We start from the raw sequence: 15,664 nt of genomic DNA on the forward strand, positions 1-15,664 counted from the left end.
TTCCAAAACGTCAAACAAGAAAAAGCTGAATACAGATCTGTGTCAAATAATCTAAAGATACATGAACATAATTCTGACACAGTAAAGAGTTAGACTAACATAAGTTGATCGGGTGAGTGATGAACAGGTTGGTTTTACGCAGTGGTAGAGGATCTGTTAATTAATTCGATATGGACGATGATGAAAACAGTGGATAAAGTATGTGAGAAAGAATGGAAAATACTTATGGAATTTATGGTACAGAATGAGGGAGGGCAGGTTAAATGGAGTGGAAGTATGGAATAAATGGTTCAAAATAAGGGACAATAAGAAAGGCTCCTAATTGAAGAAGTTAATGAGGGCTATATCTAACTCAGAATTCTAAGTCAGAGTTTTTCTGAGACAGAATTAAATAGACTGGAGTGGCATCGATAAAACATGGATAACGGCACTGAATTAATGAGGTTAAAAGTTATTCACGTGGCAGCGAAGCATATGTAAATATTATTTTTGGTATGTATCTTACATGAATTCCTATAAAATATGCGCCTGTAAACATGTATTTTTAATCAAACATTTCTTGTTACAGAATCTTGCCGTACTGGTGGTAGAGTGGTGTTGATGGCAGCCGCTTTGGGAAGATTTTGGCTTGGCCTGTTGGTGTCCTGCCTCATGGTCCACGCCCGCCTGCCCCGATGCTGTGGTATGTTGTTCGCTTGTAATTAATTATGCTCAGTACCATCACGCATCGGATGTAATATAATATGCAGAAATTGTGTTGCAGCACCTTGAAGTATTAAAAAGGAATAATAATACCCATATCGAGAGAGTCAAGGGCCTGCCATAGCCGTTTTATGCAAATGCAAGTAAAATTCTTCTGCTCCTTTAAAGCTTTGTACAAGGTCACCTTAAAGAAGGAAATGGCATTATCGTTACATCACACCAAAATACCATGACATGAAAAAGGAGACAAAGTATTACACGAATTTGAGTACCTAAATGGGCAGAACATTTACCATCCCTCGAGCATAGAAGTATAAGTTAAAAATTGCAAATGGTAAGAGCAATTTAATATGGTAGGTTTTCTGTAAAGATGTGGAATATATTTATCTCGGAGGATGGTGTGTAACAATATGTAGAATGCAACTCATTTTCTAATACATAATTGCTCTTAAAGACTGATGTATGTTAAGTTAGTGCTTTCTTTGTACTGTTAGTTTTGGTAAGCATCCATATACACTTTCCCATAAAACTGAGGAGGTTATAAGGATAAAAAAAAACATTAACAGATATTATAAAAGCACCGGGAAACTATCAGACTTCCACTGAAATGAACTAGCGTCTGTTCACCCATCTTTAAAGTTTGAACTTCAAAAATTCATGGCAGCACCTTACTGGCTAAACGAATCACACAAATATGAGCTTCGTAATGCTCTGTAGGTTATGAAGAGTGGTACGCACTTCTCCCACTCTGCTGGTCGATGTTTCGTGTGTTGCGGGGACGGCTTCTTCGGTGTTTTCACTGTCTATACTGCATAATTTATTCATGCTCAACTCCCGCCATTGTACCCATCCCCACACCAACAAACTGAGCCGTCCATGCAATACAAAAGATACATCCAGGTGAGTTCTACTGGAACGCTATTTACGGATCGCCCTACGTAAGATACCAAACTATGCAATTTCGTGATATTCTTTTGTTCTGGTACAGGACAGGGACGCCTTCACGTGGTGGCACCGATATAGCTGAGCGACCCTGCCTGCCAGATTGTAAAAACGTTACTCATCCTTCACTATCCCCTGAGAGGGAGAGGTTGACTCCAGGAGGAGAACTTAAGCCTGCAGTCCACTGGGGTCACGTCTCACATGAATCTGGGGCAGGAACTACTATACCACTACTACTACCATTAGTTTTTCTTTACAACAACAACAAAAACTACTACTACTACTACTACTGCTATCACTATAACAACAACAACAATTACTGCTGGTACTACCACTATTACAACAACAACCACAACAACGACAGTTATAATTACTACTACTGCTAGTACTACAACTACTACTACTACTATTACGCTTGTTCCAGACCTGAGCCAATCTGCGGGTGACCTCCATGCTGCACTGGACGCCATGTTGGCCACACAGTCATGCAGTCGCTCCTCCGTGTTTGTGCTGACAGATGGCTCGTACTGGACCTCCCTCGTGTCCAGGGTTAGTATTATATTATCTGCTATTCCCTCTTTTTTATATGCTGGAATCTGGGCATAGGCTTAACAGTCCGTCCCCTTAGACCCAGCAGTCCTCCAACGTACCATACACCTCCACATGACACCACTTCGGTACTAACACCCACCGTCCCTACTGATCACATCAGGGTTGAATATAAGTGTGCAGTGATCACAAATTGTGCAGTGATCAATCTGATTTCCGAACTGATCAATCTGATTTTGTGTAGTGAAGAAATTGATTATGTGCAGTCAAAAGTACTTGTTTGGGTAAATGGAAAACGTTTGGCAATACAGCCTACTCAGAATTTCCATAGTAGTCTCGCAAATTATTTAAAAAGAGACAGCAATAAGTTTAATTTAATTATTTAACCTTTTTTTTTAATGAAAGAAAAAAAAGCTTTCCTAAGTTTCCCGCTTTTTAATTTTTTCTTGTCGATTTTGGCAATCTCAAGACAGGAAATGGGGTTTGGGAGTCTCACAGACCAATGTATCTAGCAGTCTTGCTGCGCCTGATCTTATATCTTAAAAAACAATGAGGACTGTGGAGAAATATACTGTATATATTTTTAACCATACCTCATTCACTTTGCTTCTCTTTAACATCCAGTACCCTAACTTTACTTTCTCTGTTAAAGTTGGGTAAGCGTGAGAGCAGGATTTATGTTTGATTTTTTTTTTTTTTTTTTGGGGGGGGGAATAATAATTGTATTTTTTCCATTGTTAAACCAGAAATTTTTAAGAACAGTGTTCATTTCAGGTGTTTTCGAACACAATTTCTCAAATTATTTACTTGTACATATTTTTACATTCATTAGCCTCCATCTATTTCACAATCAACTTTATGCAAATTGTGTAAGAATAGTTTTTTTTTTCTTTTACGTATCCTTAGTTAATCTTTTACTTATTTAAATTTAATATTATTACTAAGTATATTTGGTACGTGAAACTCAAAATTGTAATACCGCGAAATATTACCTTTATATATAAATATATATATATATAAATATATATATATATATATATATATATATATATATATATATATATAATCATCATCCGGACCTCCTTTCCCACCCAAGGTCAGGGTGAGAAGTAGCAATGTCCAGCCAGCTCAAATATGCCCAGTCCAATGGGCCACGCTTCCATTCACTCATCATTCAACCCCCCGGAATCCTGGCTCTATCGGATATGCCAACAACATTTACCACATTCTGAAGCTTCACACAAACATATCCGATTGAGTCAATCCGGACGTTGCCACATTAAAAAGGGAGACCAAAAATCTCTGATCATGCATTTCTTCTCACAACATTCATCCAGCCAGCTCGATCTCTTGTCAGTTCCCTAGCCCTACCGACTTCCAAACCTCTCTTCCTCACACACTCATCCACCATATCTTTCCACCTTCTCCTTGGCCTACCTCGCCTCCTCCCTCCTTCAAATTCACTCAGATATACCTCTTCCACCACTCTATTGTTATCCATTCTCTCCACATTACCATAATATCATCTCACTACACTTTCTTTGATTCTGGTGTCCGCCAACTTTCTCACTCCACATCTTTCACGAATCACAGTATTTCGTATCCTATCCACCCTCTGTACTCGACATACATTCCTCAATCCATATGTTGAAGTTGGCACTAATACTCCTTCATGTAAGCCTCGTGCAGTGGTAACACTCAAGCTTCTGTTTCTTATCTAGGCCTTCATTGCACCAGCTACTTTTCTCTCTTGTGTCACTCTGCTTTCAACATCTTTTGCACATTTTCCTCTCTTTTCTATCACTGTACCCAAGCATTTGAACTCTCACCAATTCCAGTCTCTCTCCATTCACTGTAACATCACACTGAGAATTACCTACTCTCCCAGTAACCATCACTTTATTTTTTTCTACATTTACTCTCAAGGCACGATGCTCACAGACATCAGCGAAACTCTGCACTAGCCTACCAAGTTTTTGTCCGGTACTTGCAAGCAGTACTATATCATTAGCATACAACAAATTTGAGATATTCCATCTATCACCATTCATTACCAACTCCGTCCCTCTCTCCATTACTCGTGTTTTTACTTTTCTCATCACCCCATCCATATATATATATATTATATAGCACAGCCATGAGGACATTACACAACCTTGTCGCACGCCCACACCGATCATGAACCATTCACTTAGATGCCCATTAACCCTTACATATGCTTCGCTACCATCATAAAAACTCATGACAGCACCTAGCAGCTACCATGTACACCATACATGCGCAAAACTTTCCACAATCCCTCTCTGTCTACTTTGTCGTATGCTTTTTCCAGATTCATGAATGCCATAAACACCTTATGTTCTTTCTCACAAGCCTTCTCTGCCATCTATCTCACTGCAAATATTTTATCCACACATCCCCTGCTACTCCTAAAGCCACCCTGTTCATCACTCACTAGGACTTCTGATATCTCTCTTACTTTCTCTATAATAATTCTTCCTTATACCTTCCCTACCACACTCAGTAAACTTATGCCACGATAATTCTTGCACTCACTTCGCTCATCTTTATTTTTGTACAGGGGTACAATCACAGTCTTTTTCCACTCTGCAGTCACAGTTTCACTCATCCATGCCTTCTTACATATCTCCAACAAGCACTTCATTCCACTCTCTCCACTACACTTAAGCATCCCTGCATACACCTCATCGACCCCCGCTGCTTTCCCATTTTTCAGCCGCTTCACAGCACTCTTCACCTGTGCGAGTGTCATGTCTCCTGGTACTGCATTCTTTGTCTGCACACCCCCAAAACCAATCATGTTTACTGTTGCTCTGCTTTCTCTATTCCCATTCATCAGGCTTTCAAAATATTTTTTCCCTCTGGTCCTTACTTCATCTCCATGGGTTAATAATTTACCACCTGCATCCTTCACACCATCACATTTCTTTCTGCCTTCATTTCCACATTTCCGCACCTCTTTCCAGAATAACTTCCTATTTTCAGTGTAATTCGCATTCATTTTCTTCCCAGATTATCATTTACCTCCTTTTTCCTCTTTACTAGTCTTTTTACATGCTTCTTGCTCTCAAATATACTCAGTTCTTATTTCAACTGAACCCCGATCCTGTAACTACTTTAGCCACTTCCTCTTTTCCTCCACCGCTCTCTTAACCTCCTCATCCCACGATTCGGTACCTTTCTTCTTTGTTGTTACTCTTGCCACACCACACACCACTTAAGCATTCTTAACTAAGCAATCCCTATATGCATTCCACAGGCTGTCCAAATCCATTTCATTCCAGTTCACTGATTCTAACTCCTCTACTTTGGTCCTGTAATCATCTGCCATTTCTTTGATCCTCAGCTTCTCAACTTTCAGGATTTTTCCCTGACTGCTCCTCTCTCTTGATCCACCTCACTCCTCTCAGCTTGATCTTGCATACCACAGTCATGTGATCTGACAGACCTCCACATCGTCCTCTCACAGCCCTCGTATCAGCAACCATTCCCATCATCGACCTCTCTACGAGCACGTAATCAATCAGGCTTCGTTCAACACGATCCCCATTTCCTCTATACCATGTATAATTCTGTGTATCTTTGTGTCTGAAATATGAGTTACAAATGCACAACCTCCTCTCCTGACACATATCCTTTAGTCACTTCCCATTATCTTTTTCTTCGGGTACTCCATAATAACCCACAATGTCATCCTCAGGACCAGTGCTTACTCTTCCATTCATATCCCTCATCACATTCACTTTATAGCTCCTGGGCATTTCTCCCACTACTTCACCCAGCTCATCCCAAAACCTGTCTTTCTCTCACTCCTGTCCTCATACGGAGCATAAGCTACAATCACTGCCACTTTCACCGGTTAGGACTCCATATTATAATTACAAATCATAATAGATAGATAGATAAATAGATAGATAGAGAGACAGATAGAAGCAGGGAGGCAGATGATGAGAAGGTACTGTGTCTGCAAGAATCGAGCAATGCTAAACATGCTTACACACTCTTAACTCAAGGAATGCTTTATAGGCACACGACAGCGCCTAGTGACCATACACACACACATACACACATACTCACACACAGGCTTCTAGAACTTTCCACTCACAAGGAACACACGTGATACAACCCCAGCTACACCAGAATTTAGGAAAGAGAGCTCAGAAGGAGACAGGCCATAGAACAGGCAGGTCAGATGGAGAAAGGGCTTAGCAACTTGAGAGAGAGACTGAGAGAGCAAGACAGGAGATAGCTAGCGGGACTCTTACTTTATACTTCGCTCTGTGTGAGAGACTTGTTAATATTTCCAAGACAAATAAAAATAGTCCCATACTATTTTTTACCTCTCCTGTCACTACATGACAAATGGGAAAGAAGATTAGCTACTTACAAAGCTACTCAAATATAATAACCGCTCGTCCACAAGTCTAATATATATATAACTCAACTACAAGTAACCACAAAGGAGTTACAAAGCCTTTTTATGACATTTGGTAGCAGCGGACGTATACGAACCTCGTCTACGAATCAACAGTGAATTCCTACAAAATATCAAGATTGAAAACAAAAAAATACCTCTCACAACCAACAACTTACAACCAGCTCCTGACAGTTCTCTCCAACCAGCCCCCTCCGTCTCCACGATCATCACGCTGATTTAGAAGTGATCACACGACGCCTTGCAAGTAGTTTAACAAAATATTGATACGATCTTGCAATTCCTACGACGAACCAACGAACTACAACCATCTACAATCAACTACAAGTAACAACTCTACGTCGTCTGTATAATCTTCTACACGCACCTACAAGTAGCGGCAGTCTTCATCCTACAACGAGTAAATCACAAGAAAAAAAAAAAAGGACCAAGAATACATCAAGTAAGAGAATAAAAAACAAACAAACGAAGAGTGAGACTCACAACTCATCTTACTTACTCGTCTTCACTCAAGTTACTCATCGCTACTCATTCACTCACCACAGCTACCAGTGTGGGAAGTCGACGTCATCATGCATGCTTGCTGAAAAGACGCCACGTCGGTCAACACACCACCTGCACCACCAGTCACACCATTCCCACCACGGTAAAAATTAGTGAGTTACATAGTTACTTCATTTATACAATACACAGTGATAGACAATAAGCTTCTGCACAAACATATAAAACGTGCTGTATAGTTACAGCTTAAATACACATACTTCAGTTATCTGCATAACTCAAACACTAAATAATCACCAACAATAAATATTCTACACTGTATATATTCATTCATTTATTATAACATTTATTTACTACCAACGAGTGTTACCATTTATACCTACATAAAATACGTGTTTCATACATACAGCTATACATTATTACATCTACAAAGTGATAAAGAAAATATACCATCACAGTTACTCAGTGAGCGATTAAAAGAACTGTATTAAACATTTATTATTTAAAACTACCTAGTGGAAATAGATAAATTAAGTTACAAGGAAAACCAGAAAAAAAAAAAAAAATGGCCTACACAAATGACGTTAGCAAGAGTGAACATCTTCAACACAATCGTGAAGACAATGATTTCCACAGTGCTGATACACATATTACCCACGATAGGTACAAGTGAACAACAAATCAGTGTATATAGTTAATACTGTATATATGTATATATATTTTTTATATAAAATAACAAAATATTGGACTATATAATATCATTTTCAATAATATCTGTGCAATATAAACTAAACTTTAAAAAAGTACCCCAAGGAAATTAGCCAGTAATTATGCAACCATGAACAACATGGAAAAAGCGTACACAAGCGAAGAAAAACAAACTATAGAAAATCAATACATATAAAAAAAAAAAAAAGAAAGAAAGAAAGAAAAAGTAAGAAAGAAAAAAGAGAGCAATAGAGTAAGATCACATAACAAACAAATGAAAATAAGTGTAAGTGTTACTACATATGCCAAAATACCACATAAACTACAAACAAAAAAAGCAAATTGTTGTCTCCACAAGCAAGTGGCATGACGCATCATCACTATCATCGACCGCAGCATATGTTAGGACTGCAATTATTACAATTATGTAACGACAAACGATTGCATTATGTTACACTTGCTCCAATTATGTAACTACAAACAATACTACAAACAATATGTACCATTTATGTAACAGTTGCATTAACAAGATGTAACTTTTATGTAACTTTACAATTATGTAACTACAAACGATATGTAACAATTATGTAACGACAAACGATTGCATTATGTTACACTTGCTACAATTATGTAACTACAAACAATATGCACCATTTATGTAACAGTTGCATTAACAAGATGTAACTTTTATGTAACTCTAACTACAATTATGTACCTACAAACGATATGTAACAATTATGTAACGACAAACGATTGCATCATGTTACACTTTGCCAATTATGTAACAGTTGCATTAACAAGATGTAACTTTTATGTAACTTTATCTACAATTATAAGGCCAAGACACTTATGTAACAGTTGCATTAACAAAATGTAACTACAATTATAAGGCCTACACAATTATGCATTACCACAATATTTTGTAACAATTCATAAAATGTTACAATTATGTATTACCATTGCACAATTATACGCGTATGTCTTATACATACACATCTCACAAAATATATACAACTTGTTTAAAATGTAATATTACTAAATAATCACTATTTACTATAAATATTATATGTATACAATATTCATACAATTATGTTACTTTTACAATATTATGTATTTCACTTAATTAGCTTATAAGTTCATTATAATATGTATATAATATGTATTAATATGTTATGACTTAACTGTCGATGGTATGCCATTTTCGCGCGGCCGAGCATATGTTAGGACTCCATATTATAATTACAAATCATAATAGATAGATAGATAAATAGATAGATAGAGAGACAGATAGAAGCAGGGAGGCAGATGATGAGAAGGTACTGTGTCTGCAAGAATCGAGCAATGCTAAACATGCTTACACACTCTGAACTCAAGGAATGCTTTATAGGCACACGACAGCGCCTAGTGACCATACACACACACATATACACATACTCACACACAGGCTTCTAGAACTTTCCACTCACAAGGAACACACGTGATACAACCCCAGCTACACCAGAATTTAGGAAAGAGAGCTCAGAAGGAGACAGGCCATAGAACAGGCAGGTCAAAAGGAGAAAGGGCTTAGCAACTTGAGAGAGAGACTGAGAGAGCAAGACAGGAGATAGCTAGCGGGACTCTTACTTTATACTTCGCTCCGTGTGAGAGACTTGTTAATATTTCCAAGGCAAATAAAAATAGTCCCATACTATTCTTTACCTCTCCTGTCACTACATGACAAATGGGAAAGAAGATTAGCTACTTACAAAGCTACTCAAATATAATAACCGCTCGTCCACAAGTCTAATATATATATAACTCAACTACAAGTAACCACAAAGGAGTTACAAATCCTTTTTATGACACACCTTCTCAAACTTGAACTTGACATACATACATCTCGAGCTGACACATTTGTAGTTTCTCATTCCACTCTGCCACACCTCATGCATCAACAAAGCAACTCCTTCGTTACATCTTTCTCGCCCATATATTCCTGGTCTTACATATTTCACACACTCCTACTTCTCCACTTCGCACCCTTTCATCTTCGTTTCACTGAATGCCATCACAGCATATCTCACATTCTTGAACACATTCACCACTTCCACCCTCTTGCTGTCCTCATTCACGTCTCTCACATTCAACATGTCCACTCGAGTCTGCCCATTTGGTTGGGGCTCTGGGCAGGTATTGGACACTCCGAGGCTCTCTGAAACGACTGCCATGATTAAGTAATTTTGGATAGAGGAATCTGGGGGACACTTAACCCTGCCAGACACCCCGGTTATATGGTTAACATCCAGCACAGTAAATGGTTTCCTGGGTAAAGGAAACCATTTGGCTTGTCACTCAGTGTAGAGCTCATATGGTATCACCCTACATTGAGTGAGTGGATGATGGGCACCCCCAACCACCACTGAATATATATATATATATATATATATATATATATATATATATATATATATATTGCCAGACGCCTCAATCCTGTTTGGGGTGGCCACAAACAAATCGCCTCCAAATTGCCCTGTTCCCCGCCATTTCACTGCCCTGCTCCCAACTCACACCCCCCTCTCTCATATACCTCTCCACCCCATCCCTCCATCTCATCCTCGGCCTCCCCCTCCCTCTTCCCCCCTCCACCTCACTCACATACACTCTCTTCGTCAGTCTTTCACCCTCCATCCTCTCCACATGGCCAAACCACCTCAGTGTGTTCCTCATAATGCTTCCTATCACATCCACATCCACACCACAACGCTCCTTTATATCCTCATTCGTCAGCCTGTCTCTCCATGTGACTCCACAGGCTCCTCTTAAATAACTCATTTCCACTGCTCTCACTCTTGACTTGTGTCCTTCCAACAACGTTCAAGCTTCACTTCCATATGTTAGAGTTGGTATCACAATACTGTCATGTAGTAACTTTTTCACTTCCATGCTCACTTCCCTGTTTCTTATCACTGCTTTCAAAGAACCAGCAACCTTTCTTCCCTGCTGTACCCTTTCAAGCACTTCACCCTCTAAACCTCCATCCTTACTCATCACAGTACCCAAGTACTTAAACATACATTTTCCAATTCCTCACCATCCAACCTCGCTGTACATTCACTAACTTCACCTCTTTCAAAGACCATCACTTTACTCTTCCCTACATTCACCTTTAGATTCCGTTTCTTACACACTCTCCCAAACTCATCCACCAAGCCTTGCAGCTCCCCTTCGTCTTCACTCAACAACACAGTATCATCTGCAAACAACAGTACAGGGAGTTTCCAAACACTATCCTCTCTCACCAGGGCCACTCCAACGTCCACTACCCTACCTTGTACCTCTTTTATTACCCCATCCATGTACAGATTGAACAACCATGGAGACATGATACATCCCTGTTTCAACCCAACTTTCAAAGAGAAAAATTCACGTAGTTCACCATCCACACGTACTGCAGCTTTCGCACCATCGTACATACTCTTCACAGCATTCAACAACTTCCCATCTACAACATACATTCTTAACACTTTCCACAATCCTTGTCTATCCACCCTGTGATGTGCTTTCTCCAAATCCATGAAAGCTGCATACAACGTCTTTCCCTTCTCTAGAAACTTTTCCACTAAAGATCTAAGAATGAGTATCTGATCTACACAACCTCTTCCCTTCCTAAAGCCTCTCTGTTCTTCTCCAACTAATTTCTCTGTTCTTTCTCTAACTCTGTCAATAAGTATCCTACCATACACTTTTCCTATTATACTAAGAAGACAAATGCCCCTATGATTACCACACACTTCTTTTTCCCCTTTTCCTTTGTACAAAGGAATAATTATACCTGACTTCCAATCCTCCGGGACTCTTCCTTCCTCCCAGGCCAATCTGCACATCTTCCACATCCATTCTACTACAATCTCTCCCCCATGCTTCGGCATTTCACCACACACTCCATCAACTCCTGGGGCTTTCCCCGATTTAACTTTCTTCATTGCTTCCACAACTTCTATCCTACTGATTTCTTCCTGTCTTCTCACCTCCCTCCTTCTCCCAGCGATTTCCCAGCCACTTATACTCGCATTACTTCCATCCTCTTTGTTCAACAATTCCTTAAAGTGTTCTTTCCATCTGCTCACTTTTTCTCCCTTCTCCACTAGTAATCTACCATTATTGTCTTTCACTCCCCTGCTCTCTCTCTCTCTCTCTCTCTCTCTCTCTCTCTCTCTCTCTCTGTCTATATATATATATATATATATATATATATATATATATATATATATATATATAATGTGTGCGTGTGTGTGTGTGTGTGTGTGTGTGTGTGTGTGTGTGTGTGTGTGTGAGACTCTAGGCATAGGCTTCACAGCCTACTCTCAAGACCCAGTAGTCCTCCATACCAAACACCTCTCTACAAGTCACCACTTCGGCGCTATTACCCACCGTCCATATTGAATACATGCTAGGGCTGTCTCATACAGGACTGGTATATTGATATTAGCAGGGGTATTTTTACGACATGTCGGCGGGTCTTCTGGTAGATCAGCAAAGTCTTATTTCATGAAGTTCAAATCCCTAAACTGTTCCATGCCCCAGCGGGGATTTGAACCTGGTTCCGGTAGGACTGCAGGCCACCTCTCTATCGGTTGAGCCACCATATATATATATATATATATATATATATATATATATATATATATATATATATATAATGGATTACAAAATTTTGCTTTAGATGTGCAGTGATCGCATTTCCCTATTTATACTGTCGAACACATGCTAGGGCTGTCGCATGACTGATGTATTGATATTAGTGGGGATGTGTGTATGACATGTCAGCTGTCCTTGGGTAGATTAGGAAATTCTACCTCACTGAAATTCAAATTATTTAAACTGTTCCCTGCCCTAGACAGGATTAAAACCAACGTCCAATGGAACCGTAGACCACATCTCTACTGACTCGTCCTAAAATTATCATGTATCTATCAAGAATGCTGACTTGTTAAAACTGATTATCATAGAACATACCTGTCACAAAAAAGTGCCGTGGGGAGGTAAAGAGTCATAGTAGCCTGTTTCTGCCACTGATATGCATGACATAAGGTGCAAAAGGACGAAAACCTAGGCCAAGTTAGAGTAAAAAGGGTAATCATTCTTTCTTGTCACTCCAGTGTGCATGGAGAAATAGCAGGGCAGAAGGAAACCGTAGATCTTTTATTGCAGGATGAAGAACTGATGAAAAGATTTCATAAGCAGAGACAGAATGAGGAATTTAGTATGGAATGATTGACCACTACTAGTCTTGTCTAATTAAAAATGATAAATCAGAAGGAAACAGTTTAGCTTTTATTGGAGGATGAACGACTGATGAGGAGATTTTAGAAGCAATAGCAGAGAAGGAAATGCTGTATGGCATGGTTGATTAGCAGAGAAGGAAATGCTGCATGGCATGGTTGATTAGCAGAGAAGGAAATGCTGTATGGCGTGGTTGATTAGCAGAGAAGGAAATGCTGTATGGCATGGTTGATTAGCAGAGAAGGAAATGCTGTATGGCATGGTTGATTAGCAGAGAAGGAAATGCTGTATGGCATGGTTGATTAGCAGAGAAGGAAATGCTGTATGGCATGGTTGATTAGCAGAGAAGGAAATGCTGTATGGCATGGTTGGTTACCTCGCCCGAACAGAGTTCGATGAGGTATTGTTTTTGATGGAATTTTGTTTGTTTGTTTGTTTGTTAGCAGTATTACGGAAAAACGGCTGAATGAAATTACATGAAACTTTTATGATATGTGGGAACTGGTACCCAAAGAAAGTGATGAAATTTTTGAGGTAATTAAGTCACCCTGAAAGGTCAAAATCAAGGTCACGGATTTTCAAAGGGCCATAACTTGAAAACGATTGAAGATAGAGGTATTTACTTTTTTTTTAACATACAGAAACTCGTAATATGGGCTTTCACTTGGCACCAAGACTTTGACCTCAAATTAAATGAAAGGTCAAACTCAAGGTCACGGATATTCAGGGACCTATAATTAGAAACTGATTGGAGATAAAGAGATATTTACTATTATCAACATATACGAAATCCCATATGGGTTTTATATTGGTACCATGACCTTAGACCGTAAGCAACCTTGATAGGTCAAACTAAAGGTCATGGATATTCAGGGGGATATAACTCGAAACTCTTTGAAGATAGAGATATTTACCAAAACCAAGATATAGGATGTCTCATCTGGGCTTTCATTTGGCAGCATGACCTTTGATCTTGAATGACCCTGAAAGGTCAAATGCAAGATCATGGATTTTCAAAGGAGTTAACTTGAGAACATTTGTGCCATTACCTTAGATTTTAATTGTGCACTGACACTAAATGGCATAAACGAGTCAGTATTTAACAGCAATAAAATATCTGCTGCACAGCTCAGGCTGTGCTGGCCGTGCATCACAGTCAACAACTCTACCTCTACGCAATCTTACGCATGGCGCTATGCAGAGATGGAGAGAGAGATTTTTCATTTCACCAGATGATGCTCTGCATGTTTATCTTTAAGTTTATAATAAACAAAAACATTCTTTTCCTTTTTTCAGTACTACCCTACGTAAACTTACGCATGGCCCTACAGAAAGAAATTATTATTATTATTTTTTTTTCATCAGATGATGCCTTGGATGTTTATCTTCAAGTTCATAAAAACAAAAGCTAAAAAATTTCCTTCATTATTTGCGCACCACGGGGTGGAATAAAAAAAAAAAAAAAAGTAATTGCACAACTCAAGGGTTAAGGAAAAAGAGGTAAATATTACAGCCACACCCAAAATCAAGTACTTCTGGATAGTATGTTCTTTTTATTTCATTCATAAAATTATGTACAACATCAACTTGAAAGATGTCACTAAAGTCCTCCTAAAACATCCTGTGTGCTTTTGTTGCATACATTTTGGGATGTAGAGGGAAAAACTCCTTTGTAACAGTAATTTAGTTGAGGTAATTATCCGTCCAAGCCTCGGAGGGGCTGTAGGCCCAGCAAATGTAAAAACAAGTATGGGTAAAAAAAAAAAAAAAAAAAAAAAAAAATTACCATGACTTCAAATTCATCACATCGACGTGAAACCAAAGCCTACATGTGCATCTTTCAAATCTGCATCCTATAACATGCCTCATCACATCCAGTTATCGGTAAGGGAGTCAGTGTTAGGTGGGTTGGGCCTATAAGTTCGACTGGGCTTAAAATCGTCAATTTTCACCCGATTTACTCCATATTTGATATGCGACATCTTTACCTAGATATACTGTTATGCTTATACGTCAGCACTAAAATGACTGCCGGGGACAGGTTGGCAGTGCCTTGGCACCGAATCTTGTTTGGGACTGAGTTACGTGACAGTGGATTGCTGTCACGTATCTTAGCTCAAACATACTGACGTAAATATTCTTTGTCAAGAACGTCTGTAAGTATTTTATTCATGGCAGCAGCCATAACTGTACAATTTTTTTTTTTTTTTTATCGAAGCGAAGATGCACTTGACAGGTTGGTGATGACTGGTTAAATGCAACGTCCGAAAAACATTTACTGACCCAAATGACCGCCTCAGATATATGATGTTAATTAAAAATGCTAACAAGTAAAGAGATTATGAAGTGATGTTGCATTCAGCCAGTCATCACCAACCTGTCAAGTGCATCTTCGCTTCGATAAAAAAATAAAAAATAAAAAAACGAGTATAGTTCACGCTGAACAAAAGCCTCCCCCAACCTTTTCCACGAATTACTTGACTGAGCCAATCTTTGCCACGTTTTCCCAGCAAATTTCTCTATCTCATCTCTCCATCTCCT

This window comes from Coenobita brevimanus, chromosome 46, assembly GCF_032717465.1.
Source record: "Coenobita brevimanus isolate Jiangsu-jjx chromosome 46, ASM3271746v2, whole genome shotgun sequence".
Taxonomy (NCBI): Eukaryota; Metazoa; Arthropoda; class Malacostraca; order Decapoda; family Coenobitidae; genus Coenobita; species Coenobita brevimanus.